The 16,232-nt window shown below is 41.2% G+C and overlaps 1 long non-coding RNA gene across 1 annotated transcript in view; it reads left to right on the forward strand.

Annotated features, from left to right (window-relative positions):
* The first annotated feature begins 3,852 nt into the window (after nucleotides 1–3,852).
* The window catches only part of LOC130300767 (uncharacterized), a 144,238-nt gene continuing 131,858 nt past the window's right edge, over nucleotides 3,853–16,232 (forward strand). Inside the window, exons 1-2 of the long non-coding RNA XR_008851593.1 lie at nucleotides 3,853–3,973; nucleotides 5,597–5,670. This is a non-coding gene — a long non-coding RNA (uncharacterized LOC130300767). The remainder of the gene's footprint in view (nucleotides 3,974–5,596; nucleotides 5,671–16,232) is intronic.

Below are 16,232 nucleotides of genomic sequence, written 5' to 3' on the forward strand. Positions count from 1 at the left end.
TGGTTTTTTTCCTTGCCAGTGCGTTCTACTTGACGAGCAATGCCAAGACATTGAATGTTTACCTGCACCTTTTACTACAATAAAGAATAGGAAAGAGACTTTCTGGTGAGTGCCACTTATTATTTCTATACTTACCTGGTCATTTACGGAATTGTTGTTTCATAAGTAGAGCACAAGCAGTCTCGGAAGTGAAAGCTTTCCATAGGGTTGAGAAGCTGCTGAAAGAGAATGAACAGAGTGGGGAGTGCTGACCAGCTGTATTCTAATTAATATTCTTTATATTGGTAAAAGCATGACCTAATTTCCTATGTATGATGTATTGTATTGTGCCCAGTTTAGCTGTCACAGCAGGGGCTAATAAGGGTTAATCCACTACACGTGTTGCAGAGGTTGCACAAGAGAGCTAAGTCAGGTGTAGGTAGGAAAGAGCCTATAAAAACCCTGATTACATGTCCTTAGTTGAACACGAGTTGTGAACACAAGGAAAACGAGAGAGAGAGAGACCAAGTCTGTCACCTAGCCTATTCTATGCTGACAGGGTGTCCACTACAAGTCAAGAAGGGAGCTTTCAGGAGAAATCAGTCAAGGGCCTGATAGCACTCAAAGAAAACCAGGCTCTGGGGAAACCCATCGAGAGGCACCAGTTGGAACATGTCTCAGCAAGATCAACACCGTTGATATGGGATTCTGTGCGCAAGTATTCAAGTAACCTCAGTCACAGACTATGTGAGTACAGTTTTTGGATTGCACTAGAGAGTCATAGACATTTATCACCAGAGTCAAGGAACAAGTCTGGTTAAACTTCAATTAGTGACCAAAGTCAAGAACTCCGAAACAACAAAGTCTTTATTCTGATCAAGTTTATTTAGTCACTGATACACTTCAGCGAACACTTCTCCTCTGCACACAATAGAAAACCCTTGCAGCGCTTACAGCCTGGGAGTATTGTAACATGAACAACTACTGCAGTTTACATCTAAAGTTTTTCAAATAAAATTGCATTATACCTTCTCCTCAACTCCCTGTGTCTGGTTATCTCCTGACCAACATTACCAGTACACAGTTCACTGGGACATGCCCCAAGAGTTCCGCTATTATACCAACACGTGTAGCCTCTCTATTGACAATAGTTGTGCTGGGCTGGGTTCCGCAGGACTGCTATACCACTCTCAGTACCGTTAATAATTTATTAAAATTACAGGTTGCAGAAAACAACCCCATGGGTTGCCACAAATGGACATGGGGTGGTGCTTAATTTTCCCTGTGGGGGCACTGCAGGGGAATTAAACACTATATTGCTAGATTTCCCCACAGATGAGATCTGCAGATGGTCAATTTGTAATCAGTTTTTTTTCCAGAGTATCTTCTAACAAGAAGGGATTGTTTAGAGTTAAGAATATTTTAGTCACCCTGTGCATGTAAATAGGAAGATTAGTGAAGGATAATATACAGAAGAGAGGCCTACAAAGCATTTCTGCACCAGGGACATTATTGGTCTCTAACCACCGCCAAGTGTATATTCCTTTTAATCAGAGTATATAGGTGCCCTGTAATTGTGCCTCCAGCCTGCAATATATAGTCCCACAACATGGCTGGATTAACCCACTTTTAATCGTTTCTACAAATATCTTTTATTTGCTGAGTTACTAGAGACAGGAATTAAGGACATTCCAGGAGGATTATAATTTAGAATGTCCCTGTGCCTTTCCTAAAGAATGGCGCTAATCCTTCTTGTAAACTAAAATAAGCTCACACAATTTCTTCCAGCATCTAATATGGCCTAAGAGAACTCGAATGCTTAATAAGAGCGTTCATGAGCATGCACCTGTCACCTACATTGTGGTGGGTCACTAACAGCTTCACAATGCAAATGCCCCCTCTGGGATATCATGTGGTTTACAGATATGAAGTTCTTTTTGCCATCTGTAATTTGGTATTTTTGGCCTTGTCATTGATATTAAAATCATCATTCAACATTTTTCAATTGGCTCATAAGAGACGCCTCTATTTGCATCACTACAATGCAGACAAGTTTTCTTCAAGAGGGGCTTCACATCTTACACCACGATTCAAAAATACAGAAAATTACCATAAATGAAATATGACAGCTATAGGTAAAGAGCAATTTATTGTAAAGTTATGTTGCTTCTTTATGCCTCGTGAGCGTGTGAAGAATTTAGAGAAACCAGAGGAAGACATGTAGACATAGGAGGGATTTACAACTTTATCAAGGTACTAGCTGAGTACCCGGCGTTGCCTGTTTTTTTCCTTCCTAATCCTTGTTGTGGAGGAAAATCAACAGAGGAAGCTTTTGACTTCACATCCCATCCTCATATCTTGTTGTTATATACCAACCCCATATCCCGTCCTCATATCCCGACCTCATATCCCGACCTCCTATCCCGACCTCCTATCCCGTCCTCCTATCCCGTCCTCCTATCTCAACCTCCTATCTCGACTTCCTATGCTTACCTCCTATCCCGACCTCCTATCTCGACCTCCTATCCTGACCTCCTATCCCGACCTCCTATCCCGTCCTCCTTTCCCGTCCTCTTATCTCGACCTCCTATCCCGACCTGCTATCCTGACCTCCTATCCCGTCTTCCTATCTCGACCTCCTATCTCGACCGCCTATCTCGATCTCCTATCTCGACCTCCTATCCCGACCTCCTATAATATGTGTCCCGTAATATGTGTACCAGGTATTGAAATATCTCCAGCCGTACGGAAGTTATGTGGAAACATACATTTCCCCTTGATTTGCATGGGACTTTAAACAAAAACCCCATCCCTGGCAAATGGGGGTGAGTAAGGGTTAAATTTCCTATCCTATGTTTGTTGTTGACATATAAGTAACATGTGTGCCAAGTTTCATGTTAATATCTTTAGCCGTTTGGACGTGATGTTGAAACATACACACATACATACACACACACATACACACATACATACATACACACACACATACACACATACATACATACATACATACATACACACACACACATACACACATACATACATACATACATACACACACACATACACACATACATACACACACACATACACACACACACATACATACACACACACACACACACACACACATACATACATACATACATACACACACACATACATACATACATACATACACACATACATACACACACACATACACACACACACATACATACACACACACACACACACACACATACTCACACTGAGTTTTATATATTTAGATTGTCTGAGATTTATTGGATAATTGTCTATATATCTTTTTTTTTTTTACTAGATTAAATGGTATAAATTTATCAAATGCTCAAATTTTTTATAATTTGTATGTGTCTATGTCTTTAAGACTTGGTCTTATTGTATGTAAGAAGTACATCTTAATGCAGTAGGCCACAGTTCAATATGCAAGCTCAAATGGCTCCCCTGTTACAATGTGTTCAGAAACTTTTAAGACCCTTTCACTCTTTCACAGTTTGTTATGTTACGGCCTTGTGCGAAAATTTGAAAAAAACAAAAATAAATTTTCCTCTGTCATTCCGCACTCAATATCCCATAATGACGAAGTGAAAACAGAATGTTACCAATCTTATTTTAATTATTAAAAACTTGGAGTGATAAAAGTATTCAGACCCTTTACTCAGGACTTAGTTGAAGCCCCTCTGGCAGTGATTACAGCCTGCAGTCTCCTTGGATATAATGTCACAAGGTTTAAACACTTAGATTTTGTGATTTTCTGCCATTCTTCTCTGTGATCCTCTCCATAGGGTTGGATGGGGATCGTCAGTAGAAGCCCCATGTTCCATTGGGATCATGTCAGGCCCCTGGCTGGGCCACTCAAGGACATTCTCAGAGTTGTCCCTCATCCACTCCTGTATTGTCTAGGCTGTGTGCTTAAGGTGAACCTTTTCCAGTCTTCTTCTCATAGTGCATCTTGGTGCCATCTCTTTCCCAGGTAAAAAACGCACATGCACCCAGCCATCTAGATCAGAGTTCCCCAACCCAGTCCTTAAGGCCCACCAACTTTCCAGTTTTTTTCAGTTACTCCAATAAAACAGGACATGTAAAAATTGAAATGCGGGCCTGTTGGTGGGTCTTATGGTCTATTCACACGTACAGTATTCTGCGCAGATTTCAATGTAAACTGAATGACTGAACACAGCTTGAAATCCTGCGCATCATATCTGCGCAGAATACTGTACGTGTGAATAGACCCTTAAGGTGCTGGGTTGGGGACATCCTAACTACATGATGCAGAAGAAAACGTGATTCATTGGACCAGGGAGTCTTCTTCCCTTGCGCCATGGTCCACTTCTGATGCTGTCTTGCTCTTGTACCATTTTATTCAATTTAGGCAGTAAACAGGGGTCAGGATGGGAATGATCGGTCAAGGGCAATGCAGTCCCATATGCAACAAGCTGTGATGTCCTCTGTGATCTGACACATTTCCTATCATGGCCAGCAGGAACTTTTACAACAATTTTCTCTACAGTAGCTGTTGTGTGGGATTTGATCAGACAGGTTACCCTCCACTCCCCAAACATTTCAATGGCCATGATGACTTAGTGGCTGGTTCATGAGTTGCCCTTCATTGAACTATTTTTTGAAGTACCAACCACTGCATACACTGCTACTGTCTAGCCATCAAAATGTGATGCTTAAAGGGGTACTCCTGTGGAAAACTTTTTTTTTTAAATCAACTGGTGCCAGAAAGTTAAACAGATTTGTAAATTACTTCTATTAAAAAATCTTAATCCTTCCAGTACTTATTAGCTGCTGAATACAACAGAGGAAATAGTTTTCTTTTTGGAACACAGAGCTCTCTGCTGACATCATGACCACAGTGCTCTCTGCTGACATCTCTATCCGTTATAAGAACTGTCCAGAGTAGAAGAAAATCCCCATAGCAAACATATGCTGCTCTGGACAGTTCCTAAAATGGACAGAGATGTCAGCAGAGACCACAGTGTTCCAAAAAGAAAACCATTTCCACTTCCTAGTTCACAGACCCTAAAAAGTACTGGAAAGATTAAGATTTTTTAATAGAAGTAATTTACAAATTTGTTTAACTTTCTGGCATCAGTTGATTTAAAAAAAAAAAAAAGTTTTCCACAGGAGTACCCCTTTAACACAGCTACACTCACACTCCATTTTACTACTTCCAATACATTAATCTTAGGAACTGACAGATCACTTCCTCTGTAATATATCCCGCCCTTTGACAGGTGCCATTGTCAATCAGTGTTATTCATCTTATGGCATGTGCCTAGGCCACCACCATCTTTGGCGCACTCTACAATAAGGAAGATTGATGCAATCGCACAGTTCACACTTCCTGTTAGGCCCCATGCTATTATGACAAACTTATAAAAAAGTTAGAGTAAACCCATAATGGATAAACCTTCTGCTAGTGTTCAATAACAAAGGAACAAGTCTAGTAAATTTCCAATTAAGAAGAAATAATACAAATAATGATCAGTTACGATATAGGAAATGTTCACCCTCATATTGTATATAAGAAGGCCACATATGTAGAGGTCTCTATTGACTGGTTCCTATTGTTCCTCCCAACAAACAGCTATTGAATCCAACATCTGCCCTTGTCCGCTGCTGTAATAAACGTCTGAAGTCCCAAGCTGTTCGTTCTCCCAGGTAATAAATCACAAATTCAATATTTATGAATTCGGAAAAATTCTGAATTACAGTCTTGTTGTTTTACATTATTCTAAAAAGTATCATTATGAATGTAAAAACAGGGGATGTCAGGCTGATGAATGTTTCCTGTAACCACACGCCGGAGCTGCTACTGAGCAGAAATATTTGGTGAGCTGCCTCTTAGTAACATAGCTCGGAGATTAGTTATTAGCACTGTGGGGACTTTAGATGGGCTTTCTATGTTAAGGCAAACACCGTAATGGAGACTATTAGGAAAACACATTGTACATTTAAAGGATAGAGTCAGATTTTTTGCTCTGCTTTATTCACTTTATTAGAGCGCGCTGCCTTCTTGCGATGGACGATTGACCGGAATGTTCAGCATGAAATGAACGAATCTTCTGTGGATCAGCTTCAGTGTGAAAGCACATTAGATGGAAAAATCCAGTGATCTGGACTTCCAGTGAAGGGACTTCGATCAAGATGTGTTCATTGATGCCTGACTAGCTGGAGCCAGGAGTGCCAACCTTGTTGGGGTTTTTGTGTAATAGTCTCGAGAGTATACTGAGAATAGTAAAGTATACTAGACAACTTTTCCCCTATCCAAAGGATAGGCTGCGCCACCCCAAACATCCGGTGCATGGAGTGAACTTCACTTCGTGATGGAAGACTGGAGATGCAGGGCGGAGGCTCATGGCGTCACGGCCACACCTGCTTGTGACGTCATGGCTGCGCTTCCTTAATGCATGTCTATGGGAGGGAATGTGATGGCCCCTCCCATAGACATGCATTGAGGGGTCATGGTCATGACATCACGAGCAGGGCACAGCCGTGACATCACGAGCCTCCGGCGCTGCAACCAACGCTTTTAACGAACGCCAAGTGCAGCAGTTAGATCGCGGGGGTCCCCAGCGGTGGGACACCTTACATCAGACATCTTATCCCCTATCCTTTGAATAGGGGAAAAGATATCTAGAGGTGGAGTACCCCATTAAGTATATCAAAGGAAAGAATCCAGGAAAAAGGGGATCCTGTGAAAGTAATACACTGTAACTACAGATGTATTATAAAAGCAGACAACCAGTTCCAGCGCCTTTGCTTTCTAAGGGTAAGGTCACACGTGCCATCTTTAGCTGTGTATTTGAAGTCAATGGAAATTAAAATACGCAGCTGATTTTGCTACCCATAGACTTCAATTAGTAGGAAAATACGCAGGAGCAATTACGCAGCAAAATATGGTGCATGTGACTCTACTCTTGAGAAAACAGATGAGTGTCCAGTGAGCAAACATCGGATCACTGATTGGTGGAAAAACATTGCCTAGTGGAGATCTCCATTGCAGCATGCTGAAGGGAGGGTCAGAATTTGACCCCAGCCGCATAAATTGATAAGCCCTTTTTGTCAATTGTCAGTGGTTCAGGCCGATAGAGATTGTGTAGGAATATATGTAGCCCTGATCCCTCTGATAGTTGTGGATAGTTCTTTTGACAGAAGGACTTTTTTTTACGCATAATTGCCAAACCACATTCGTCTCTTCATGGCAATTGTTTTCCCTACAGAAAAAGGACACTGTCAGTAGGATAATGCACCATGATACCAGGGTCATATTGTCATAGATTGGATCCAGGATCAGGAGGGAAAGTTTTCCTTGCTTCCCCAGCCCCAAATATACCGGGGACAATGTAGAAGGGGCTGTGCAGATCATGTCAGGAGTCAGGACCTCCATCTAATGTGGGGCAACTGCAAGAAGCATATAAGATAAAGTTTGTGCAGAATAATTTCATCATCTAGTGGAATCTATACCATGATGAACTGCTGTGGTTCCGAAGGCCAAAGGGGGTCCAGTATGCTAAAAAAAAAAAAAAGTATTCCTTCAGTGTATATTTACACATTGCTTATGTAGTTCTAACATTTTCCCCAATGCAAGCCTGGCTTTATATTAGATGATGCCCCGTTTAGTACCTTCTGTGATAACCTTACAGTACCTAAATATAAGCTGAATTGCACTTCCGTACAATTGCCTTAGTAACACTGCTATATAGTGACCTGACCATCATACACTGCAAAAATAATACACTGTACAGTGCCCAAAGTAACACTGCTGCACAAGTAAATACCGCAATACAAAGCTAAAGTACCACCAGCATACAATAACTAAATAATAGCTTCACACATTAAAAAAAATCTAGTAATATGCTTTACAACTAATATTAAAATCTGCAGTCATCACATGTCACAGGTACCAGGTCCTCTGGGGCTCATCATTAAGCAGGGGTGGCTGATGTTCCCAGTGTAAGCACACAGGTGGCCCACCCCAAAAACCAGTCCTGCCACAGTGCTGTATAGAGAATGACATTGGTTTACTAAGAGTGGAGTGGAGTTTTCTTTGTGGGTTTTAATTTCCTACAATTATTTTCCCAAGGTATTTTCTAAGGTTTCCCTACATTTTGCACTTTTCCCTACATTTTGCTTTTTTTTTTTTTACAACTGTTCTGATTTGTGGGGTTTTCCTCAGCTGAAATCCACCACATTTTCCGTGGAAACCTTAGTAAATATGTTGGGATTTTTCAAAACTGTCGAGGACACGCCCCTTTTGTCGGGACCACGCCCAATTTCTCTAGTGACCACGTTAGTAAATAAACCCCAGTAAGTTTTTGGGCATGGAGGAGGAAATCGGAGTACCCAGAAGATATGCATGCATACACATTAAGAATATGCCATATACGTCTCCATAAACAGTAGAGATTTAGAAACCATGAACTGGATAGGAGTATGGGTAGAAGGAAAGGCCACAGGAAGGTTTATTAAAATTGATAAGGTGTCTAAATAAATGGTGTAAATTTTTCAACATACTTTAATATGTTGCAATTGCTGCCACTTGACATTGACCCCTATCATATCACATAACGGACCCCCCCCCCCATTATATAGTTAATAAAACCTACTAAGAATCTATTTCTCTTTTTAAAAACCTCTTGATGTATTCTGCAGTCTATGTTGAGCTCCAGTTGCCTAGCAACAACTCTTAATGGTTGCTAAATACACTTAGTGGCACAGTATGATTAATGGTTGCAGAACTAAATGTTCGTCATCTCTACTCTGGGATATAACTTCCATGACCCATATTGACTAAGGAACAGCTCCAAAAGTCTCTTTTACATCTCTTATGTTTTTCCGGCTGTAGTTGGGCCTACTTTTATAGACAACTTCAGCAAGCCCCTCGAACACACATGGTAACAATGCACTCTCTACAAGAACTGGGTATCCAGTAGAGAAATACTTGTTACCCCACTCCAAGGCTAAAGCCTGCACAAGCAGTTAAAGGGGTACTCTGCCCCTAGACATCTTATCCCCAATCCAAAGGGGCTGCTGCACCCCAGACACAGAGTGAACTTTGCTCCGTGTCGGTAGATTGGCGATGCAGGGCGGAGGCTCGGTCACGACCCACTTGTGATGTCATGGCCATGCCCCCTCAAAGAAAGTCTATGGGAGGGGGCGTCACGGCCATCACGCCCTCTCCCATAGACTTGCATTGACGTCATGAGCAGGGCACAGCTATGACGTCACTAGCCTTCGGTGCTGCACTCGACTCCTTTGGATAGGGGGTAAGATGTCTAGGGGCGGAGTACCCATTTAAACTTGAAGATTTCTCAGATTTTTTCCTCTATGTCAGGCTATGTTGTGACCTGCTACTAACATTTTACCAGTATCACGTACACTACAAGTACACTTCTTTTAACAAGCTCCTCTGCAGCTTCCTCTTTGTCAAGCCCCTTCTTCCTGGGATACTCTAGGCCTCAGGCCTAGCTTTTCTTTCTCTGTATCTCATGTGGTTTCTGCCACACACCGACCACTTCCTGCTGCTAGCTCCTTTATTTAACTTCTCCCTTACCTCTTTTATGGTATCTAGTGGTAATAGCTAATATTACCGTATAACCTCTAATCACAGAATTATATACCAGCAGTAAAAAGGGGGTAACAATAAGAGAAAAAGTCAAGATATGTTAAGATAGGATGGTAACACCACCCTCCCACATGTAGACTTTCTTCAGTAACATGCCATTTTTCTGAATGCATGAGTAGACTGCAGAAGAATGTAATTTCAGTATAAAAATAAGACAATGTGGGTGCTGGGGCTACAATAACAAGTGAGGGAGAAACTTGGAGGAGACATTAAATAGCAAAAGAGATAATAAAGCCAAGTAAAGATAATGCCTGCACCACTCAGGTCGTAATTGATGACACTCAGCAGTAGCTATTATTTTCATATATTCAATTGTACATTTTAGACAATGACAGGTACATCTGTTCTAAAGTATCTCAGACTGTATTATAATTGCACTGCCATGATCCAGAAATGTGTGAGGTATCATTATACCTGCGAATCTCAGACCATTAGTCAGAATGAATATAGAATAGCCATTAGATGACAGGGTGTCAGGGTGTGACATAAGTGTAAGAGGCTTTTTATGTGAGTGCTTATAGCATACTAATATAGGCAAAGTGAAATGCTACATGTAAAGCCAAGCCACATGTCAAGACCTTCAAGGCAGAAGAGATAGAGAACATTGATTTGCAAGTCTTTAACAATCTTATATACTTCAATACCTTCAAAGGATACTATCAGATTTGTATAGTAAAGCAGGAAACTTCCTAAGCTGATCGACATGGATGAACTCAACATGGTGTGCTGGATCCACTCCTTTGGTTAGACATTGGCCATATTATGGCTCCATACAAGCTCCATACTACGGCATCAAAAGACATTTATAAACACATAATGGACCTCCAAAGGATTCTTATAAAGCGACTCACTCCAAGAGTATACTGAGAATATTAAATGGGCACCGGCGATCTCGGCTGCGGCACCCCAGACATGCGGTGCACGGAGCGAACTTTGCTCCGTGCCGGATGACTTGTGATGTGAGTCACGGCCATGCCCCCTCAATGCAAGTCTATGGGAGGGGGCATGACATCACAAGCCTCTGGCACTGCACCCGGCGCTCTAAACGAATGCCGGGTGCAGCAGGGAGATCGCGGGTCCCGTCGCCGTTCCTTTGGATAGGGGATAAGATGTCTAGGGACGGAGTACCCCTTTAACCCAATCACTTCTTACCAATGAGCAGAAAGGTCATAAATATTTTTGTTTGCAATCAAGATGGAAAATCTTATACTGCTTATTTATTTATTTTTTTGACTAAATGGCCTGAAATGTAAGGCTCCATTTTTCCTACTTTTATTTTCTTTTTGACTAAAACATCTGATATATATATTTTTTTTTCGTGGCTTTTTTCCAAATCCATGTAGAATTTCATTCACATTCCCACCTTGCCCCCCTCTCCCTTATTCTTCTTCTTGGCAACCTTTCCCAAGAGACAGTCCCAGGACCTCACTTGAACCTAAATGTGCCAAGACGTTAATCTGGACTCTGAAGTGTTTTAGAGCAAACAGTGTCTTAGTCAGAACAAGGCCTTTCTCTGTACATTTCATTTTCTCTCCTTCCCCGTGCAAACATAGATGACATTTTTATGCACAATGGGCCTGATACAACAAAATAGAAAAGCCTTTTCGGGAAGGATTTCTTATGAAGCCATTCTTCCACATCTGAGCTCATCTCAAGTCGTGTAGTAAATACATAATCATGTGCCAAATACTAGACGCTTCCCGACAGTAACAAAGACGTGTGTGGAGAATGCCATGGAATGTGCTAAGAAATATTTTGGATTAATGAAGAGCCTCCAGCGGTTTGTATCAGAGATTTGCAAACTATACTATTTTCTCCTGCCTCCCCCCCCCCTGCCGCCTCCCCAACCAGATCTTTTATGGTTCCGATAAGTAAAAGGGCCGGAGTCCTTAACACGCTGGAAGACTTGATGTCTGAAACTTTTGAGGCTGAAGTGCTTTAGGGAATTTGGTAATAAGAATTGAAGTGGCTGCTCTGTTTGTCTACATTGTGATCCGATATCCTCTTTATTTCCAGCATCTGGCTCACTCATCATTCCAGAGACTCTAAAAAATGATATAGAAAAGACACAAAACACAGAAATATCTTGAGATGTTGAATACTTTTCTTTATTCCTTTTTTCCCTCTTTTATTGGTGTGTTTTGTGTCAAGCTAATTGGGAGTGAATGATGAACACACTGTTGGGCTCAATATCTCTAAGTGGAAATTACAGGAATAACTTGTTCCTTATCAAAAACTGGGCTAAGTGTGGGGAGGGGGGGGGGGGTGGAGTTTGAATAAAAGGGCACCATGTAGGGGCACAAGAAGGGTTGGTAAAATTAGTTTCCAGGTGGTAAGGATACAATTAGTAAAATTCCACTTATTCAGGAATTAAGTGGTTAACACAATGCTTGCTTGGGATGGTACAATGGTAAATTTAAGTGTCTTAGGGCTGGAAAGTGTAATATATATATATATATATATATATATATATATATATATATATATAAAAGAATTTTAATACGTTTGAAAACTAGTCTTCATAAGCATCAAAGTTTTCAAGCTTTTTAGATACAGAGCTCAAGATTCTCTACCTCTCTTTGCATGGCCATAGTTACATGATTTTTTTCCTTCCTGTAAACACCACAAGGGGCAGTCACTGTATAAAGATGCAGGAGGTTTTAGGTAATAAGGGACTTCCAAGTAAACTTGTCCATGAATTGCCAGCCAAAGATATATATAAACATATATATCTCCTTAAGGACCCAGGGCATGCCTGTACGTCCTATGTCCACTCCCGTTCTTTAACGTGGGGCCACAGCTTGTCAGGTCGGGCCAGCCTCTAACAATGGCCGGGACCTGTGGCTAATGACGCGTGCCACTGATCGCGGTGCCGCTCGCTATTAACCTTTTAGACGCGGTGTTCAAAGTTTAACGCCGTGTCTAAAGTGAAAGTAAAGCTCAGGGAGCTGTTCGGGATCGCATCGGTGAAATCGCGGCATTCGGAACAGTTCTAGGACAGCAGGAGGATCCCTACCTTGCCTCCTGTTGTCCGATCGCCGAATGACTTGTCAGTGCCTGAGATCCAGGCATGAGCAGTCAAGCGGCAGAATCATTGATCAATGGTTTCCTATGAGAAACCATTGACCAATGTAAAAGATCAGTGTGTGCAGTGTTATAGTTCCCTATGGGAGCTATAACACTGCAAAAAAAAAGAAAAGTGAATTTTTTTTTTAATAAAGATCATTTAACCCCTCCCCTAATAAAAGTTTGAATCATCCCCCTTTTCCCATAAAAAAAAAACTGTGTAAAAAAAATAAATAAATAAACATATGTGGTATCGCCACGTGCGGAAATGTCTGAAATATAAAAATATATAATTAATTAAACTGCACGGTCAATGGCGTATACGCAAAAAAATTCCAAAGTCCAAAATAGCATATTTTTGGTCACTTTTTCTATCATGAAAAAATGAATAAAAACCAATATGTCCGATCAATACAAAAATGGTACCGCGAAAAACTTCAGATCCCGGCGCAAATAATGAGCCCTCATACCGCCCTATATGCAGAAAAATTAAAAAAAAGTTATAAAGGTCAGAAGATGACAATTTTATACGTATTATTTTCCGGCATGCAGTTATGTTTTTTTTTCAGAAGTACGACAAAATCAAACCTACATAAGTAGGGAATCATTTTAATTGTATGGACCTACAGAATAAAGATAAGGTGTCATTTTTACCGAAAAATGTGCTGTGTAGAAACGGAAGCCCCCAAAAATTGCAAAATGGCATTTTTTCTTAAATTTTGTCGCACAATGAATTTTTTTCCCATTTCGCCGTAGATGTTTGGGGAAAATGACTGATGTCATTACAAAGCAGAATTGGTGGCACAAAAAATAAGCCATTATATGGATTTTTAGGTGCAAAATTTAAAGGGTTATGATTTGTTAAAGGTAAGGAGGAAAAAAGAAAGTGCAAAGACGGAAAAACCTTAAAGGGAGTCCTTAAAGGGAACAAATAATCAGAATTTACCCTCTATAACGCTTGGCAAAGCGTTATATAGGGTAAAATCTTTATTTTCACCATTCCCGGGGGATGCTCCTGCCCCCAGGGATGGTGAAGATATGAAGTTATAAATTAGTCACCGCCGCCGTAAGTAGTCCCCTGGGCAGGGAGCTCTTCTCACCTACTCCCGTTCTTCGGCCGGCAGCGACGCCCCCTCCGCTTGATTGATGGGCCGCGTCATCGCTCTGCTCCGTCCGTTCAGTGAGCGGAACAATGACGCGGCCCATCAATCAAGCCGAGGGGCGTCGCTGCCTGCAGCAGAACGGGAGTAGGTGAGAAGAGCTCCCCGCCCAGGGGACTACTTACGGCCGTGGCAGTGACTAGTTTATAACTTCATATCTTCACCATTCCTGGAGGCAGGAGCATCCCCCGGGGATGGTGAGGACCAAGCATTATATAGGGTAAAATCTGATAATTGGTTCCCTTTAAGGGGATATATATATACACACACACACAGTGGGGCAAAAAAGTATTTAGTCAGCCACCAATTGTGCAAGTTTTCCCACTTAAAAAGGTGAGAGAGACCTGTAATTTTCATCATAAGTATACCTCAACTATGAGAGACATAATGGGGGAAAAAAATCCATAAAATCACATTGACTGATTTTTAAAGAATTTATTTGCAAATTATGGTGGAAAATAAGTATTTGGTCAATAACAAAAGTTCATCTCAATACTTTGTTATATACCCTTTGTTGGCAATGACAGAGGTCAAATGTTTTTTGTACGTCTTCACAAGGTTTTCTCACACTGTTGCTGGTGCTTTGGCCCATTCCTCCATACAGATCTCCTCTAGAGCAGTGATGTTTTGGGGCTGTTGCTTGGGAACACGGAATTTCAACTCCCTCCAAAGGTTTTCTATGGGGTTGAGATCTGGAGACTGTCTAGGCCACTCCATGTTCTTGAATTGCTTCTTAGGAAGCCACTCCTTTGTTGCCCGGGCAGTGTGTTTGGGATCATTGTCATGCTGAAAGACCCAGCCACGTTTCATCTTCAATGTCCTTGCTGATGGAAGGAGGTTTTCACTCAAAATCTCACAATACATGGCCCCATTCATTCCTTTATTTACACAGATCAGTCATCCTGGTCCCTTTGCAGAAAAACTGCCTCAAAGCAGGATGTTTCCACCCCCATGCTTCACAGTAGGTATGGTGTTCTTTGGCATTCTTTCTCCTCAAAACACGATGGGTTGAGTTTTTACTAAAACGTTCTACTTTGGTTTCATCTGACCATATGACATTCTCCCAATCCTCTTCTGGATCATCAAAATGCTCTCTAGCAAACTTCAGACAGGCCCAGACGTGTACTGGCTTAAGCAGGGGGACATGTCTGGCACTGCATGATTTGAGTTCCTGGCGGTGTAGTGTGTTACTGATGGCAGCCTTAACTTACTTTGGTCCCAGCTCTCTGCAGGTCATTCACTAGGTCCCCAGATTGAGGGAGATTATCAGTGGTCTTTTAGGCCTTCCATTTTCCAATAATTGTTCCCACAGTTGATTTCTTCACACCAAGTTGCTTGCCTATTGCAGATTCAGTCTTCCCAGCCTGGTGCAGGTCTGCAATTTTGTTTCTGGTGTCCTTCAACAGGTGCCATTAATACAGGTAACAAGTGGAGGACAGAGGAGGCTCTTAAAGTTACAGGTCTGTGAGAGCCAGAAATCGTGCTTGTTTGTAGGTAACCAAATACCTATTTTCCACCATAATTTGCAAAAAAAAAAAAAAAATTTAAAAATCAGACAATGTGATTTTATAGATTTTTTTTCTCATTATGTCTCTCATAGTTGAGGTATACCTATGATGAAAATGACAGGCCTCTCTCATCTTTTTAAGTGGGAGAAACTGCCCAATTGGTGGCTGACTAAATACTTTTTTGCCTCAATATATATATATATGTATATATATATATATATATATATATATATAACTCAACATATGTATGCATGTATGTTCAATATCTCCCATATGTGAGTTCACCCCTCACAATATATGTACAGTATCTCCCATAAGTGAGTCCACCCCTCACATTATATATACAGTATCTCCCATAAGTGACTCCCCCCCTCACATTATATATACAGTATTTCCCATAAGTTACTCCGCCCTCACATTATATATAGTATCTCCCATAAGTGAGTCCACCCCTCACATTATATATACAGTATCTCCCATAAGTGAGTCCACCCCTCACATTATATATACAGTATCTCCCATAAGTGAGTCCACCCCTCACATTATATATACAGTATCTCCCATAAGTGAGTCCACCCCTCACATTATATATACAGTATTTCCCATAAGTGAGTCCACCCCTCACATTATATATACAGTATCTCCCATAAGTGAGTCCACCCCTCACATTATATATACAGTATCTCCCATAAGTGAGTCCACCCCTCACATTATATATACAGTATCTCCCATAAGTGAGTCCACCCCTCACATTATATATACACAGTATCTCCCATAAGTGAGTCCACCCCTCACATTATATACAGTATCTCCCATAAGTGAGTCCACCCCTCACATTATATACAGTATCTCCTATAAGTG

Source organism: Hyla sarda, chromosome 1, assembly GCF_029499605.1.
Source record: "Hyla sarda isolate aHylSar1 chromosome 1, aHylSar1.hap1, whole genome shotgun sequence".
NCBI classification, from domain to species: domain Eukaryota; kingdom Metazoa; phylum Chordata; class Amphibia; order Anura; family Hylidae; genus Hyla; species Hyla sarda.